Here is a 14442-nt window from a genome sequence, read left to right as displayed (position 1 = left end):
CTGTTGAAACAATTGGGAAGTGCTTGGGGAAGTTTGTCCGGGTCAGTAATGCATAACAAATAAATTATCCACAAAAGTGAAAATACCTAATTTTATGTGAATTAATAAGGAAGCGGAACACACCTCAATTCAAACTGTTGTTAAAACATAAAACTTGTTCGAAAATCATTTGAAATTGACGAAATGAAACAGCCTATAAATAAAAACAGGCAGCGTGCCTTGGTTTGAGGGCAGCGCGGATGAACTGTCCTGTTGCGTAACAATCACATTTTGGAACAGTGAGCGCATTCTGACATCACGTGCTTAAAAAACTCACGCTGGTGCAACCGTTAGAGGCATTTGGAACTCACATGTGAAAAGGTTAAGTATATTTATAACCAAATACTTATCGACCTCTGCTCAAGTAGTACATACTGGGTGACTTTCACTTTTACTTGAGTAATTTTCTATTAAGGTATATTTACTTTTACTCAAGTATGACAATTTAATAATATTTCCACCACTGCTCCTACTCTGAGATGCTTCGTTTATACTGTTCAAGGAAACTAGTCCAACAAGTAAACACTGTTTTCCAGGATCCGTCTGTTCCTTTAAAATATCAATTTGTTTTCTTGGCATGGGTGTAAGACAAGGCTGGCAGTGCTTTGCTCTCAGTCTGGCATAGTGGGCCTCCATTCTGGGGAAGATCCACTCATTTTCACCAGGTGGTGCAGCAATTAACCATACAGAGTGAAACTGGCAGCCTTGCTCTATATCTTCTCTGTAGACAAACAGCTACTTTGGAGCGAAGAAAAAACTTAATGTGAATGAGGTAGATTGACATTAGGAAGGCAATTAAAGCCGACTGTACAAAACAACAAAATAACGTATTTGAAAAGACTTCTGTGAATTTCTATATATACATTCCATCCATATGTATTATGGATACTTTGCAGAAACACCACTTTCTTTCAGACTCGAGAAATAACAATCTGTATCGCTGCATGTTGGCTTCCGATGGGCTGCATAGAAGCTACATTCAAGTTGACAAATGAGACCTATAATATACAGAGACAAAGTTAGACTGTTGCCTTGACTGGTGGTTACCTCCAGTAGTGTTAGTGTGTTCTTGAGGTGTCTCCTCAAGATCTCCTGTGGACTGCCACATTGTTAGTCTTTGACTCCACTCCCCTTAGAGCCCCACTGCGATTTGCAATTATTGACTGAAGTATCTCCCCACTTGAGAAATATCTCTATCTCAAAGGTCTGGCCAGCTGTGATAATGGAATCCAAATTATTCCTGTGCTCACAGACACAGAATACTGTTCATGTATTATAAGATTCTAAGGAAATTTGTTGGAATCGGAAACCGATCTTGGCATGTTATCTGCTTCTCAGTGGCAATATTGTTTTCTTTGATTTGTTCTTGTTGACCCTGGGTGTCCTATTCCCTATATAGTGCAATACGTTTGACTAGGGCCCAAATGGATCTGGTCAAATGTAGTGCACTTCATAGGGAGTCATTTTGGACACAGACCTTTGACTGAGAACACATTTGTATTTACTGCAACAACCTGGGGAATAGTTTCAGGGGAGAGGATGAGGACGAATGAGCCAATTGGAAGCTGGGGATGATTAGGTGGCCCTGATGGTATGAGGGTCAAATTGGTAATTCAGCCAGGACACCGGAGTAAACACCCCTACTCTTACAATAAGTGCCATGTTATCTTTAGTTACCACAGAGAGCCAGAGCACCCGTTTATTGTCCCATCTGAAAGACGACACATTACACAGGGCAATGTCACCAATCACTATCCTGTGGCATTGGGATCTCCTTAGACCAGAGGAAAGAGTGCCTTCTACTGTCCTCTCAACACCACTTCCAGCAGCATATGGTCTCTCTTCCAGGGACTGACCAGGACCAACTATGCTTAGCTTCAGACTCAAGCCAGCAGTTTGAGTCTGTAGGCCTGAGGAAAAGTCTGGTTTAGAGTTGTGTGAGGTGAATGGTAAAATCTAAATGGTAAATCTAAATATTTTAAAACCTAGAGACAGAGACAGGCTCTTCATCATTAGATAACCACTGATGGGGGACTCATTAAATAATGAGATAGAACCTAATTTTCCTCCCTCTCCTAAAATAGTCTAAACGCAGTTTAGCCCGAATACTGTTCAGTTCCCAGGACCGATTCAGTTTGAACACATAGTCAAGCCCTCTGTCTTATATGATGTAGGCCTAATGGAGTGGGTATGAAGTTGACATTAAATAAAACAATAGAAGTGATGGTCAATTTGACAACATCACATTGTTGAAGGATGATGATCTTGAAAATGATGCTTTCTATAAGTTCCTTGCACTTGTATGTTGCGGTTCAGAAATGCTGGACGAAATACTGAACTTCCTGTAGCACCTCTTATTCATTAGCTAATATCATACTGAACTAGTTGTTACGGTAGTCGCAATCCTCCTCCTCGGACGAGGAGAGGCGAGACGGATCAGACCAAAATGCGGAGTGGTTGGTTTCCATGGTAATTTAATAACACAAAATAAACCATATACGATACAAAATACAAAATGAAACTACCGTCAAACAGTCCCGTGAGGCACGAACACTGACACGAGATACACAAGATACAAACACCCACAAACACACACGTGAACCCCGGCTGCCTAAGTATGATTCTCAATCAGGGACAACGATCTACAGCTGCCTCTGATTGAGAATCATACCCGGCCGAACACAAACATCCCCACATAGAAAATGACACAGACAACCCACCCCAACTCACGCCCTGACCAACTAAATAATACAAACACAACAGAAAACAGGTCAGGAAACGTGACACTAGTAGAACCCGGCCATGACCCCAGTCTCCAAGGGTGTCTTATACCCTGACTACACCACTCACGTGCGCGAGCATTGCAAAATACATTTATAAATCTATATTATTAAATTATTGTCTGCGTTGCCAAGGGCTAAAATAGAAGTCAGTTCTATTTGTGACGCAAATTGCTCTGCAATTCCTGCCTTCCTGCCTCACTGGTTTATAGAAGCAGGTACCCACGTGCCATCTCCTCATTCGTTATACCCACGTGGGTGACTGAAAGATGAACGAGGTCAATGGCAGTAATGCACCTAATTTATGAAAGTTGCCAATCACAATATTAGGTCCAGAGATGAACAATCCTGGAAGGAGGAGAGATGACTAGAAACGATTCATTTGACCGTTTTATGTGTGGATTAAATGTTGGAGTAGAGGACCTTGTGCATTTCAGGTAAAATAACAACTCAATGTTTATATCCCAGGACAAATTAGCTAGCAACAGCAAGCTAGCTTAATAGGACATATTAGCTAGCAAGTGCAAGCTAGCTAGCTAAATTGCCATAAATGTTTAATGCTTTTCGACCTGTCCCCAAATTAATGTAATTGGTTCAGAGTTTGTTTTCATATTTTAACCTGCGTGTCGTGATCGCGTTTGGTGTGGGGGGACAAAATACATTTATGCACGATGGCGCACGTTGGCGCACACACGCAGCCGGTTTGGGATCCGTGGGATATGCAAAAAACGCATTTAAAATTCACACGTGTATTAATATAATTGTACATGTGTGAAATAGGACGAATATAAGCACTTACAATATTATTATTATTATTATCCTCTTTGCGCACAGATCCCGCTAGCGGAATCAAAATTGACAACATCCGGTGAAGCTGGAGTGCGCCAAATTCAAATTACAAATGTTTTATATTAAACATTCATGAACATACAAGTGTCCTACATCATTTAAAAGCTTAACTTCTTGTTAATCCAACCGTGTTGGTAGATTTCAAAAAGGCTTAATGGCGAAAGAATACCATGCGATTATCTGAGGACAGCGCCCCACACCAAAATACTTTTCCAAACCAGCACAGACATCACAAAAGTAACAAATAGCGATAAAATAAATAACTTACCTTTGAAGATCTTCCTCTGTTTGCAATCCGAAGGGTCCCAGCTACACACAAATGGTTGTTTTGTTCGATAAAGTCCTTCTTTATATCCCAAAAATGTCCATTTAGTTGGCGCGCTTGATTCTGTAATCCACTCGTTCAACATGCATACAAACTAATCCAGAAAGTTACCAGTAAAGTTTGTCCAAACAAGTCAAACAATGTTTCTAATTAATCCTCAGGTACTCTAATATCAAAATAAATGATACAATTTAAGATGGAGAATAGTATGTTCAATAGGGAAGATAAATAACAAAGATCGCGCACTTCATTCACACGCGCAACAAGACTACATTTCTAATGAGAGAAACCTTGGAAAAACTACAACTACTCGATTATTTTAAAAAACAAGCCTGAAACCCTTTCTAAAGACTGTTGACATCTAGTGGAAGCCATAGGAACTGCAATCTGGGAGCTATTTATTTGTATATCCCATAGACAAGCATTGAAATGGACTGTGACCTCGAAAAAACATTTTCCAGATGGATTGTCCTCGGGTTTTTGCCTGCCATATCAGTTCTGTTGTACTCACAGACATTATTTTAACAGTTTTGGAAACTTCAGAGTTTCAATTATATGCATATCCTAGCTTCTGGGCCTGAGTAACAGGCAGTTTACTTTGGGCATGTCATTCATCCGAACTTCCGAACACTGCCCCCTAGCCCTAAGAGGATCACATTGAATTAGATACACTGTATTCCTAAGAGCGTATTCTATTCCTCTCACTGGAGAAGAAAAATCCTATGGGCCTTGTTCATATATCAAACGAGGTACCAGAAAACAATCTCAAGAGTGTTTTCTCCCGTCAAGGATAGGATGCTTAGAAGACAAGTACAGAGTTATGGCAATTTCTTGTTTGATATCACCCCTAGTAAAATAAAAAATAAAATAAAAGGTTTCTGTGTTCTTTCGCCTTGCTAGGGGTCTGTGTCAGCGTGTTGTGTGCGAGTCTCCCCCTTAGAAAACAGTATTCAAGCAATACTCAATCATTTGTTTCGGAAATAAGGTGTCCTTCGTTCACAAATGGGATAACTCAATCCCTGATCTTGTTAGCCTCTAATTCCTCCCAAACCCGGATCCGGGAGCACCCCCAACAGTAAAAAAGCTGACTAGCATAGCCTAGCATAGCGTCACAAGTAAATACTAGCATCTAAATATCATTAAATCACAAGTCCAAGACACCAGATGAAAGATACACATCTTGTGAATCCAGCCATCATTTCTGATTTTTTAAATGTTTTACAGGGAAGACACAATATGTAAATCTATTAGCTAACCACGTTAGCAAAAGACACCACTTTTTTTACTCCACCAGTTTTTTACTCCATCAGTAGCCATCACTAATTCGACCAAATAAAGATATAAATAGCCACTAACCAAGAAACAACTTCATAAGATGACAGTCTGATAACATATTTATTGTATAGCATATGTTTTTTTAGAAAAATTTGCATATTTCAGGTATAAATCACAGTTCTACATTGCAGCTGCAATCTGAAATAGTGCCGAAGCTGCCAGAATAATTACAGAGACCAACGTCAAATAACTAATTACTCATCTTAAAACATTTCTGAAAAATACACAGCGTACAGCAAATGAAAGCCCAACATCTTGTGAATCCAGCCAATATGTCAGATCTTTTAAGTGTTTTACAGCGAAAACACAATATAGCATTATATTAGCTTAGCACAATAGCCAGAAACACAAGCAATTTACCAGCAGCACAGGTTAGCGATCGTAACAATACAGCAAAAGATATATAATTTTTGACTAACCTTGATATACTTCGTCAGATGACAGTCCTGTAACATCATATTACACAATGCATATAGGTTTTGTTCGAAAATGTGCATATTTAGCAGCACAAATCGTGGTTATACAATGTGATCAGTGGCAACAGGTCATGCATTCTGGCCGGCGCCATCTTGGAAAGGCACCTAATCTAATCAATAAATAATCGTAAACTTGACTAAAAAATACAGGTTGGACAGCAAATGAAAGATGCATTAGTTATTAATGCAACCGCTGAGTTAGATTTTAAAAATTAACGTTACTAGACATACAGTGTGCGTTACAGCCAGACTAGTGCCGCAATAATGGCGGACAAATGCGTTTACATTTTTCCACATAAATACGGAATAACATTAGCTATGTGGCCACAACATGCCCAAATGTTCAAAGCGCAATACTAAGGAAATTCCGAAAATAGCAATATACTCGCATAAACTGATATAACTCGGTTTAAAATAACTTCGTTATGATGTTTCTAACACCTATATCGAATTAAATTACAGACAGATATAGCTAAGGCCGATAACTGAGCGTTTCAAAATGCCATCCTGAGGTCTTGCTTTGCGCAATGACGAACGTCGAAAAGAGAGCTCCCTTCGTTCCTTGGCCTTTTATAAGCTCTGAGAACTACGTAGACACTCCATTCCACTTCTCATTGGTTACTGACATCCAGGGGAAGGCGGGTGCAGTTCATGTCGACCCATAGGATACATACAGAGCTTTAAACTGATCTGAGAACAGAGCCTCGTTTTCAGACCTTCGCAGTTCCTGTCATGAATTTCGCTGCAGAAAGAGTTCTGGTTCACCCACAGACATAATTCAAACGGTTTTAGAAACTAGAGATTGTTTTCTATCCAATAGTAATAATAATATGCATATTGTACGAGCAAGAATTGAGTACGAGGCAGTTTAATTTGGGAACAATAAATGTCCAAGTTGAAACAGCACCCCCTGTAGTGTCAAGATTAAAGAGCTTTTAGGGGATAGAGAGGATCGACAGAATCTCAGAGTCCGGCCTCCTGTTTTTATCTCACGGACACCACCTTCTCTCTGATGGCTCGCCTTAAACCCCATAATCGGCATGGGAAAGATTACATTTGGCATTCTGCTACGAATCATATTCAAATATTGTACAGCTTGCCAGCAACATACTATAAAGACAAGGGCAAAACTGCACTGTCTGACTGTCTGCTTGCTCGGATGTTTACAGTTTCTTCACACGTCTTTCTGAACTACAGTAATTTGAGCTAGCCAAGTAGCCGTATAGACTACCATTGCTGTGGGGTTTGCAATTCAGTCCTTCAGTTCAACCATTGTGTATTTTTAGCATTGCGTAAAATATGGTACATGTCAGTGGTCGCCCATGGCCCTGGCAGGTCCCTTCTTGTGGAAGTTATTATGGAAATGTAAATTATTATTTAATCAAGCAGATTAAATGTTTTCGGGTTTTGTGGCCGGGGCTTAATAAAATTTGATGCGGTGGATATTGAACCGTGGCCTCCCCTGAGAGAGCACAGAGGTCTGAGGATGCCTTAAATACCTGCAGTGTATTGATGGCTGGATGTACCGGCTCTCTGTCTCTGTCTCCAGGTCTGGCAGGGTTATGATGGGATTTTAACCTTTAGAAATATACCAATTACACCAGACTCAATGCTGATGTACAGTATCACATGTGTAAAACACGTATAGGTGATTATGTTGGTTCAGAAGCACCACTGGACATCATAACAATTGTTTTTACATTTTTTAAGTACCATAAAGTACCCATGTTACCACCTAGTTTCCTAGTAAATACTAGGTAAATACCACTGTAAATAGTACCGTACAATGAAGTGATACCAATAATTTATCAGAATTCTGTTTTTGAGGTCTTGTTTATTGAAGCAGTTTTGGGTCATCTTAGGAAGTCTAACGATTCTTAAATCAAATCAAATGTTATTGGTCACATGCACATATTTAGCAGATGTTATTGCGGAGGTAGCGAAATGCTTAGTGTAGACTGTAGAGAGACCTCTATCCTTGCTCCACCCCACCCCTCCCTTCCTTTATAAGAAACGTCTTACTGTACTGCGGGGTTCTGAGGAGAGATATAGTTTGTCTCTGGTGCATTTCCTCACATGTTAGTGTTTGTGCTGAATCATCTTAGAAGTCATTTCATGTAGCTAAGTACTTCTGTCACAAATTAATACGTTATTACCGTGTAAATAATGACCAATGTTCAGAAACCTGATCAGTTGGTATGCTCACTTAATCTGTTTTTTAGGATTCATGTAGCTGTATATTTCCCTGGACAATCTGTGCCAAAGTGACAGTAGCTATGAAGGGCTGGACCTTTGGCATTGGAGCCCAGTTGGTACCCAGTTGATTTCATTTGACAGTTGGTCAAACCCCCCCCCCCTTCTCCCTAAAAAGCAGAGCAGTAATAATGTCACCATGTGTCAATGTGCAGTGACAGAAATGTCTAGTGGCCAAGTGTTTAAGGAATATACCATCTGATACCATGTGATTCCATTCTTAGACTGTGATAGATCATTTGCAAGATATTTTTAGAACCAAGGGATAACTGTACATTTTATCCGGGTGTCACTTGCCATGCAACCGCGTTCTCTCTTGAATGCTTGGTCTCTGAATCAAAGTCATTATATTCCATCATAAAACATTATGCGTGACAAAGAGAGGATCAAGGCACGAGAAACCGTAAGGTCTCAGACAGTTTACACCATTTTACTGTCATGTACTCCACCATCTACAATACAACCCTCTGTGCAAATCGACAAGTTATGCTAATTGAAAACAAGGAATCAGCTGAAAACAGCACAGCTCTTGATTAGGGAGGTTCAGAGCTGAACATTTAGTTTAGAATAATAGTCACCACGTTAATGCACTGCAGAATCTCAGAAGAGTACGTCATGAGGGACAAGGCATGTTGCGGTGTTCATTGCAATGTCATGCTAACTGCTAATGTTTTCCAACCATGCAAATGAATTAAAAACACATTTTAATTGAGCTTTAATGGGTGTGTCAATGATAACATCTGTTTTCCTTCAGGAAGAAATAAAATCCCACAATGCACTGTAATGAGACATGGGGAGAAAGTTCCCTGCATCGCTTTGTCCTGTACTCACATGGTAAGGGTTTTCATGTCATCTTGTCATCCTGACAAACTTGATCTAAAGTACAAATATTGTCAACAAGTAATTTAGATAACTTTCAAATCCGACCTAGTTCAAATCTGTTTCACAAATCTATTTTTCCCTGAATCAGTTAAGTTAATATGTAAACTTTTACATTACCTTGTAGTTTACCAATAAAATGGTCTGACGGGGATGTGGACATACTCCATATACAAATCCCGAAAGAAAGAAATTATCCCACTCCCCAAAGTTAGCAAAAATAGATAAGATCTTGCTACCATGGAAAGGAAAAAAACCTGTCTATTTGTGGAAAAATCACCCTGATTAACTCTTTAGTCATATCACAGTTTACCTATTACCTAAATTATATGAACAAAAAATATTCCATTTTATTTGGAATGGCAAGCTAGACACAATATAAAGAGCCTATTTATATAACGAATATGAATTCGGATGGCAGCAATATCGTTATTTTTTAAACAAGCCTTAGAAATTTGTTTGCAATTTCAGTTTAATCCACCTAAAAAGACAGAACAAATAATACTTCAAATATTGTGGTTAAACTCAAATATACTAATTGATAAAAAATAACTTATTTTTTGATAACATTTTTTAAAAAGGCCTATTTCTTTTCAATGATATCATAAATAGGACTGGTGGAGTTGTCACACATGTAGCTAACACAGACATATGGAAATGTCTACTCTACCCAAAATTACAACCCACTAAATGAGCATTACCACACAAATGGAAGAGGCAAGAAAAAGGGGGAACAAGTAAGGCAACTGTCTGTCAGCCCTGCATTAAAGACCATAAATGGTTAGAGAAAATTGTGATAAATAAAAACATATACCAATTTGATTTAAGGGCCAAAAAATGGACAGTTTTGCCATGTACATAGCAAAATAGTTGGGAAGAGATTTTCGATGTACCCGTTCCATGGCAGATGGTTAAATATTCTTATGGCTGAGATGCCGTTAACGGGATCGACTTGACAACAGCCAGTGAAAGTGCAGGGTGCCAAATTCAAACAACAGAAATCTCATAATTAAAATTCCTCAAACACAAATATTTTACACCATTTTAAAGATAAACTTGTTGTTAATCCCACCACAGTGTACGATTTCAAAAAGGCTTTACGACGAAAGCACACCATCTGATTATGTTAGGTGAGTGGAGAAGGTCTGTATGGAGGAGTGGGCCAAAATCCCTGCTGCAGTGTGTGCAAACCTGGTCAAGAACTACAGGAAACGTATGATCTCTGTAATTGCAAACAAAGGTTTCTGTACCAAATATTAAGTTCTGCTTTTCTGATGTATCAAATACTTATGTCATGCAATAAAATGCAAATTAATTACTTAAAAATACAATGTGATTTTCTGGATTTTTGTTTTAGATTCCGTCTCTCACAGTTGAAGTGTACATATGATACAAATTACAGACCTCTACATGCTTTGTAAGTAGGAAAACCTGCCAAATCAGCAGTGTATCAAATACTTGTTCTCCCCACTGTATATATGGGTATGTATGTGTGTGTAAGTATGTATGTGAATATATATATATTTACCCCCAAAATATAGGGGGGATTGGAAATGATGCAGACAATTGCATTGATGGAAGCAACAATCTTTCCTCAATATTAAAGCTGATCCACCTTTAGATGAAAAAAAGGCCCCTGGGCTATATGGTGTGTGCATTGATCAGTTTAGTGAAGTATGGAATGAGAGAGTTCCGTAAATAAGCAGCCTGTGGGTGTCATGTGAGTGTTCCATGTGTGGCTGTTGCCGGTTGCCTGTCCAGTTGTCTACTGTCTAGTTGGGGGGAGCCAGTCTGCAAACTGAGAGTTCTGCAGAGATTTAGCAAATGTCAGGCAGATCTGCTCCCGTTTGCTCTCCAAGGATATGATTCCGAGGGCTTCCCCGGTAGCTGGTGTACAACCTGTCCCAAATTATTCTGCAGGCTCTCTTCTGGCTACGAGTCAGGGTTTGAGTGATTATCGAAGATAGGCCATTTGTACATAATCCCACATGCTGACATCCACATAGGCTACTGAAATTAACAAAAAAGTATATTTATAAACATAACATGTCTTTATAAACATAATATGAGACAAGGCTTCGGAGTATAATTGTTTTTTATAAGCATTTCTCACAAACTGGGGCCCAAAGGCCAGCAGATGGAGATATTGAGTCGTTTGTAAAATGAAACCATCAACATATATCCCCATCTGCCAGCCTTTGGTCTACACCAACTGCTTCCCACACGGTCTAGATCAGCTATAGATGTATTTGTTTGCAATCGTTGCAATTTGGATAAATGTATCCAATAGCCTCATATCGTAGGTAATAAACAGAATAATGGAGGCAAAACGTAGTTTCGATTATTTTATTTTTGAGAAGTCACAAGGTGGTACAAGCTCAGAGGAGAACCTACTGCCTTTATTCGTAATGCAAAAACATATTTATAAAAAATATGGAAACCTGAATAAGCAGTTTCTTTTTCCTAGTCAGAATTTCAATTCACAATACCAACAACACCAACTATGAGTGGTGAAAAATGGGGGAACAATAAATGCTGAAACGACCGCGTATAACCAAGGTTAACTTCTCTGGGGCAGGTGTGACGCAAACGTCCCACCGGCCAATAGCCAGGGAAAATACAGCGCGCCATATTCAAATAACATGATATAAAAATCTAACTTTCATTAAATCACACATGTAAGATACCAAATTAAAGCTACACTCGTTGTGAATCCAGCCAACATGTCAGATTTCAAAAAAGCTTTTCGGCGAAAGCATAGGATGCTATTATCTGATGATAGCACATCAGTAAACAAACAGAGTAGCATATTTCAACACTGCAAGCACGACACAAAACACAGAAATAAAATATAAATCATGCCTTACCTTTGACGAAATATTTTGTTGGCACTCCAATATGTCCCATAAACATCACAAATGGTCCTTTTGTTCGATTAATTCTGTCGATATATATCCAAAATTTCAATTTATTTGGACCGTTTCATCCAGAAAAACACAGCTTCCAACTTTCGCCAAGTCACTACAAAATATATCAAAAGTTACATGTAAATTTACCAAAACATTTCAAACTACTTTTGTCATACAACGTTAGGTATTTTTAAACATTAATAATCGATCCATTTGAAGACGGGATGATCTGTGTTCAATACAAAAAGAAACCAAACTGACGCAACTTTTTTCATAACGTGACTCTCTCCAAAAATGTACTTCATGTGAACCTCATTTACGATAGCCCTACTTCTTCACTACACAAAGGAATAACCTCAACCGATTTCCAAGGACTGGTGACATCCAGTGGAAGCGGTAGGAACTCCAAGCAAGTCCATTAGAAATCTGGTGTCTCTAAAAAACCTAATTGAAAAGACAGTGACATCAAAAAATACAAATTCTGAATGGTTTGTCCTCAGGGTTTTGCCTGCTACATAAGTTCTGTTATTCTCACAGACATGATTCAAACAGTTTTAGAGTGTTTCAGAGTGTTTTCTATCCAAATCTACTAATAATATGCATATCTTATATTCTGGAGATGAGTAGCAAGCAGTTGAATTTTGGCATGCTATTTTTCCCGAAAGTGAAAAAGCTGCCCCCTGCCCTCAAGAGTGCTGGGGGTCAAGAGTCAGTTGAAAAATGGCTGAAAGTGGTGCAGGAAGGTGCAGGAAGGATCATTTCTGGAGCCAAAGATTGTGAATAATAGTCATTGCTGCGGTGAAATATGACGAGGAATCATCATCAGAAAGTAAAAAACAAGTGGAGAGAAGAGAGACGGAAGTGGAGGAGGTGGTGGGATGGAGGGGATGGAGGCAACGGAGGAGGGAGGAGACGGTTGGAGAGATGAGAAAGAAGAGAACAAGTTGGATTGCACCTCCGATGGGTATTAAAACCTGTTTGGGATAGGGGGCAGTATTTTCACTTTTGCATGAAATGCGTGCCACTCTGTCCCAGATGCTAATATATGCATATTATTAGTAGTATTGGATAAAAAACAATGTCTCTGACTATAACAGAACTCATATGGCAGGCGAAAACCTGAGAAAAATCCAACCAGGAAGTGGGAAATCTGAGGTTTGTAGTTTTTCAAAGCTTGGCCTACCGAATACACAGTGTCTATGGGGTTAAGTTGCACTTCCTAAGGCTTCCACTAGATGTCAACCGTCTTTAGAAACTTGTTTCAGGCTTCTGCTATAAAGGAGGGGGGAATGGGAGCAGAATGAGTCAGTGGTCTGGCAGAGTGTCTCAGGCTCATGACGTGCGCTCTCGTTCCAGTGCTTTGCTACAGACGATGAAATTCTCCGGCTGGAACATTATTGATGATTTATGTTAAAAACATCCTAAAAATTGATTCCATACATCGTTTGATATGTTTCTACGACCTGTAACGGAACCTTTCGAGCTTTTGTCTGGACCTAGTGCTCATGAAGATGGATTACTGGGCTGAACATGCTAACAACTAGTGGTTATTTGGACATAAATGATGGACTTTATGGAACTTTATGGAACAAATCAGTCATTTATTGTCAAACTGGAATTCCTGGGAGTGCATTCTTATGAAGATCATCAAAGGTAAGTGAACATTTATAATGCTATTTCTGACTTCTGTTGACTCCACAACATTCCTGTCTTGCAGGAAACCACGCACAGAACAAGCAGTATGGCTGGTGGTATTGTCATGCAGGAAGGGTACCACATGAGGGAGGATGATGTCTTCCCTGTAACGCACAGCGTTGAGATTGCCTGCAATGACATCAAGCTCATTCCGATGATGCTGTGACACACCGCCCCAGACCATGACGGACCACCCAACTCCAAATCGATCCCGCTCCAGAGTACAGGCCTCGGTGTAACGCTGATTCCTTCGACGATAAACGCAAATCCAAATCTCTGGTGAGACAAAACCGCGACTCGTCACTGAAGAGCAGCTTTTGCCAGTCCTGTCTGGTCCAGCAACGGTGGGTTTGCGCCTGTTGTTGCCGGTGATATCTGTTGAGGACCTGCCATACAACAGGCCTACAAGCCCTCAGTCCAGCCTCTCTCAGCCTATTGCGGACAGTCTGAGTACTGATGGAGGGATTGTGCGTTCCTGATGTAACTCGGGCAGTTGTTGTTGCCATCCTGTACCTGTCCCGCAGGTGTGATGTTCGGATGTACCAATCCTGTGCAGGTGTTGTTACACGTGGTCTGCCACAGCGAGGACGATCAGCTGTCCGTCCTGTCTCCCTGTAGCGCTGTCTAAGGCATCTCACAGTCCGGACATTGCAATTTATTGCCCTGACAACATCTGCAGTCCTCATGCCTCCTTGCAGCCTTGGCATCTTTCTTTTTGTTTTTTCAGAGTCAGTAGACAGGCCTCTTTAGAGTCCTAAGTTTTCATAACTGTGACCATAATTGCCTAGTGTTGCTGTTAGTGTCTTAACGACCGTTCCACAGGTGCAAGTTCTTTAATTGTTTATTGAACAAGCATGGGAAACAGTGTTTAACCCCTTTACAATGAAGATATGTGAAGTTGT

At 39.8% G+C, this 14442-nt stretch overlaps 1 pseudogene; it reads left to right on the top strand.

Moving 5' to 3' along the window:
• Nucleotides 1-14442, top strand: part of LOC139541314 (VPS10 domain-containing receptor SorCS3-like) — a 105302-nt pseudogene that overhangs the window by 34027 nt on the left and 56833 nt on the right.

This window comes from Salvelinus alpinus, chromosome 2 (genome assembly GCF_045679555.1).
Source record: "Salvelinus alpinus chromosome 2, SLU_Salpinus.1, whole genome shotgun sequence".
NCBI lineage: Eukaryota > Metazoa > Chordata > Actinopteri > Salmoniformes > Salmonidae > Salvelinus > Salvelinus alpinus.
This window is presented reverse-complemented; position numbering and strand designations above follow the sequence as displayed.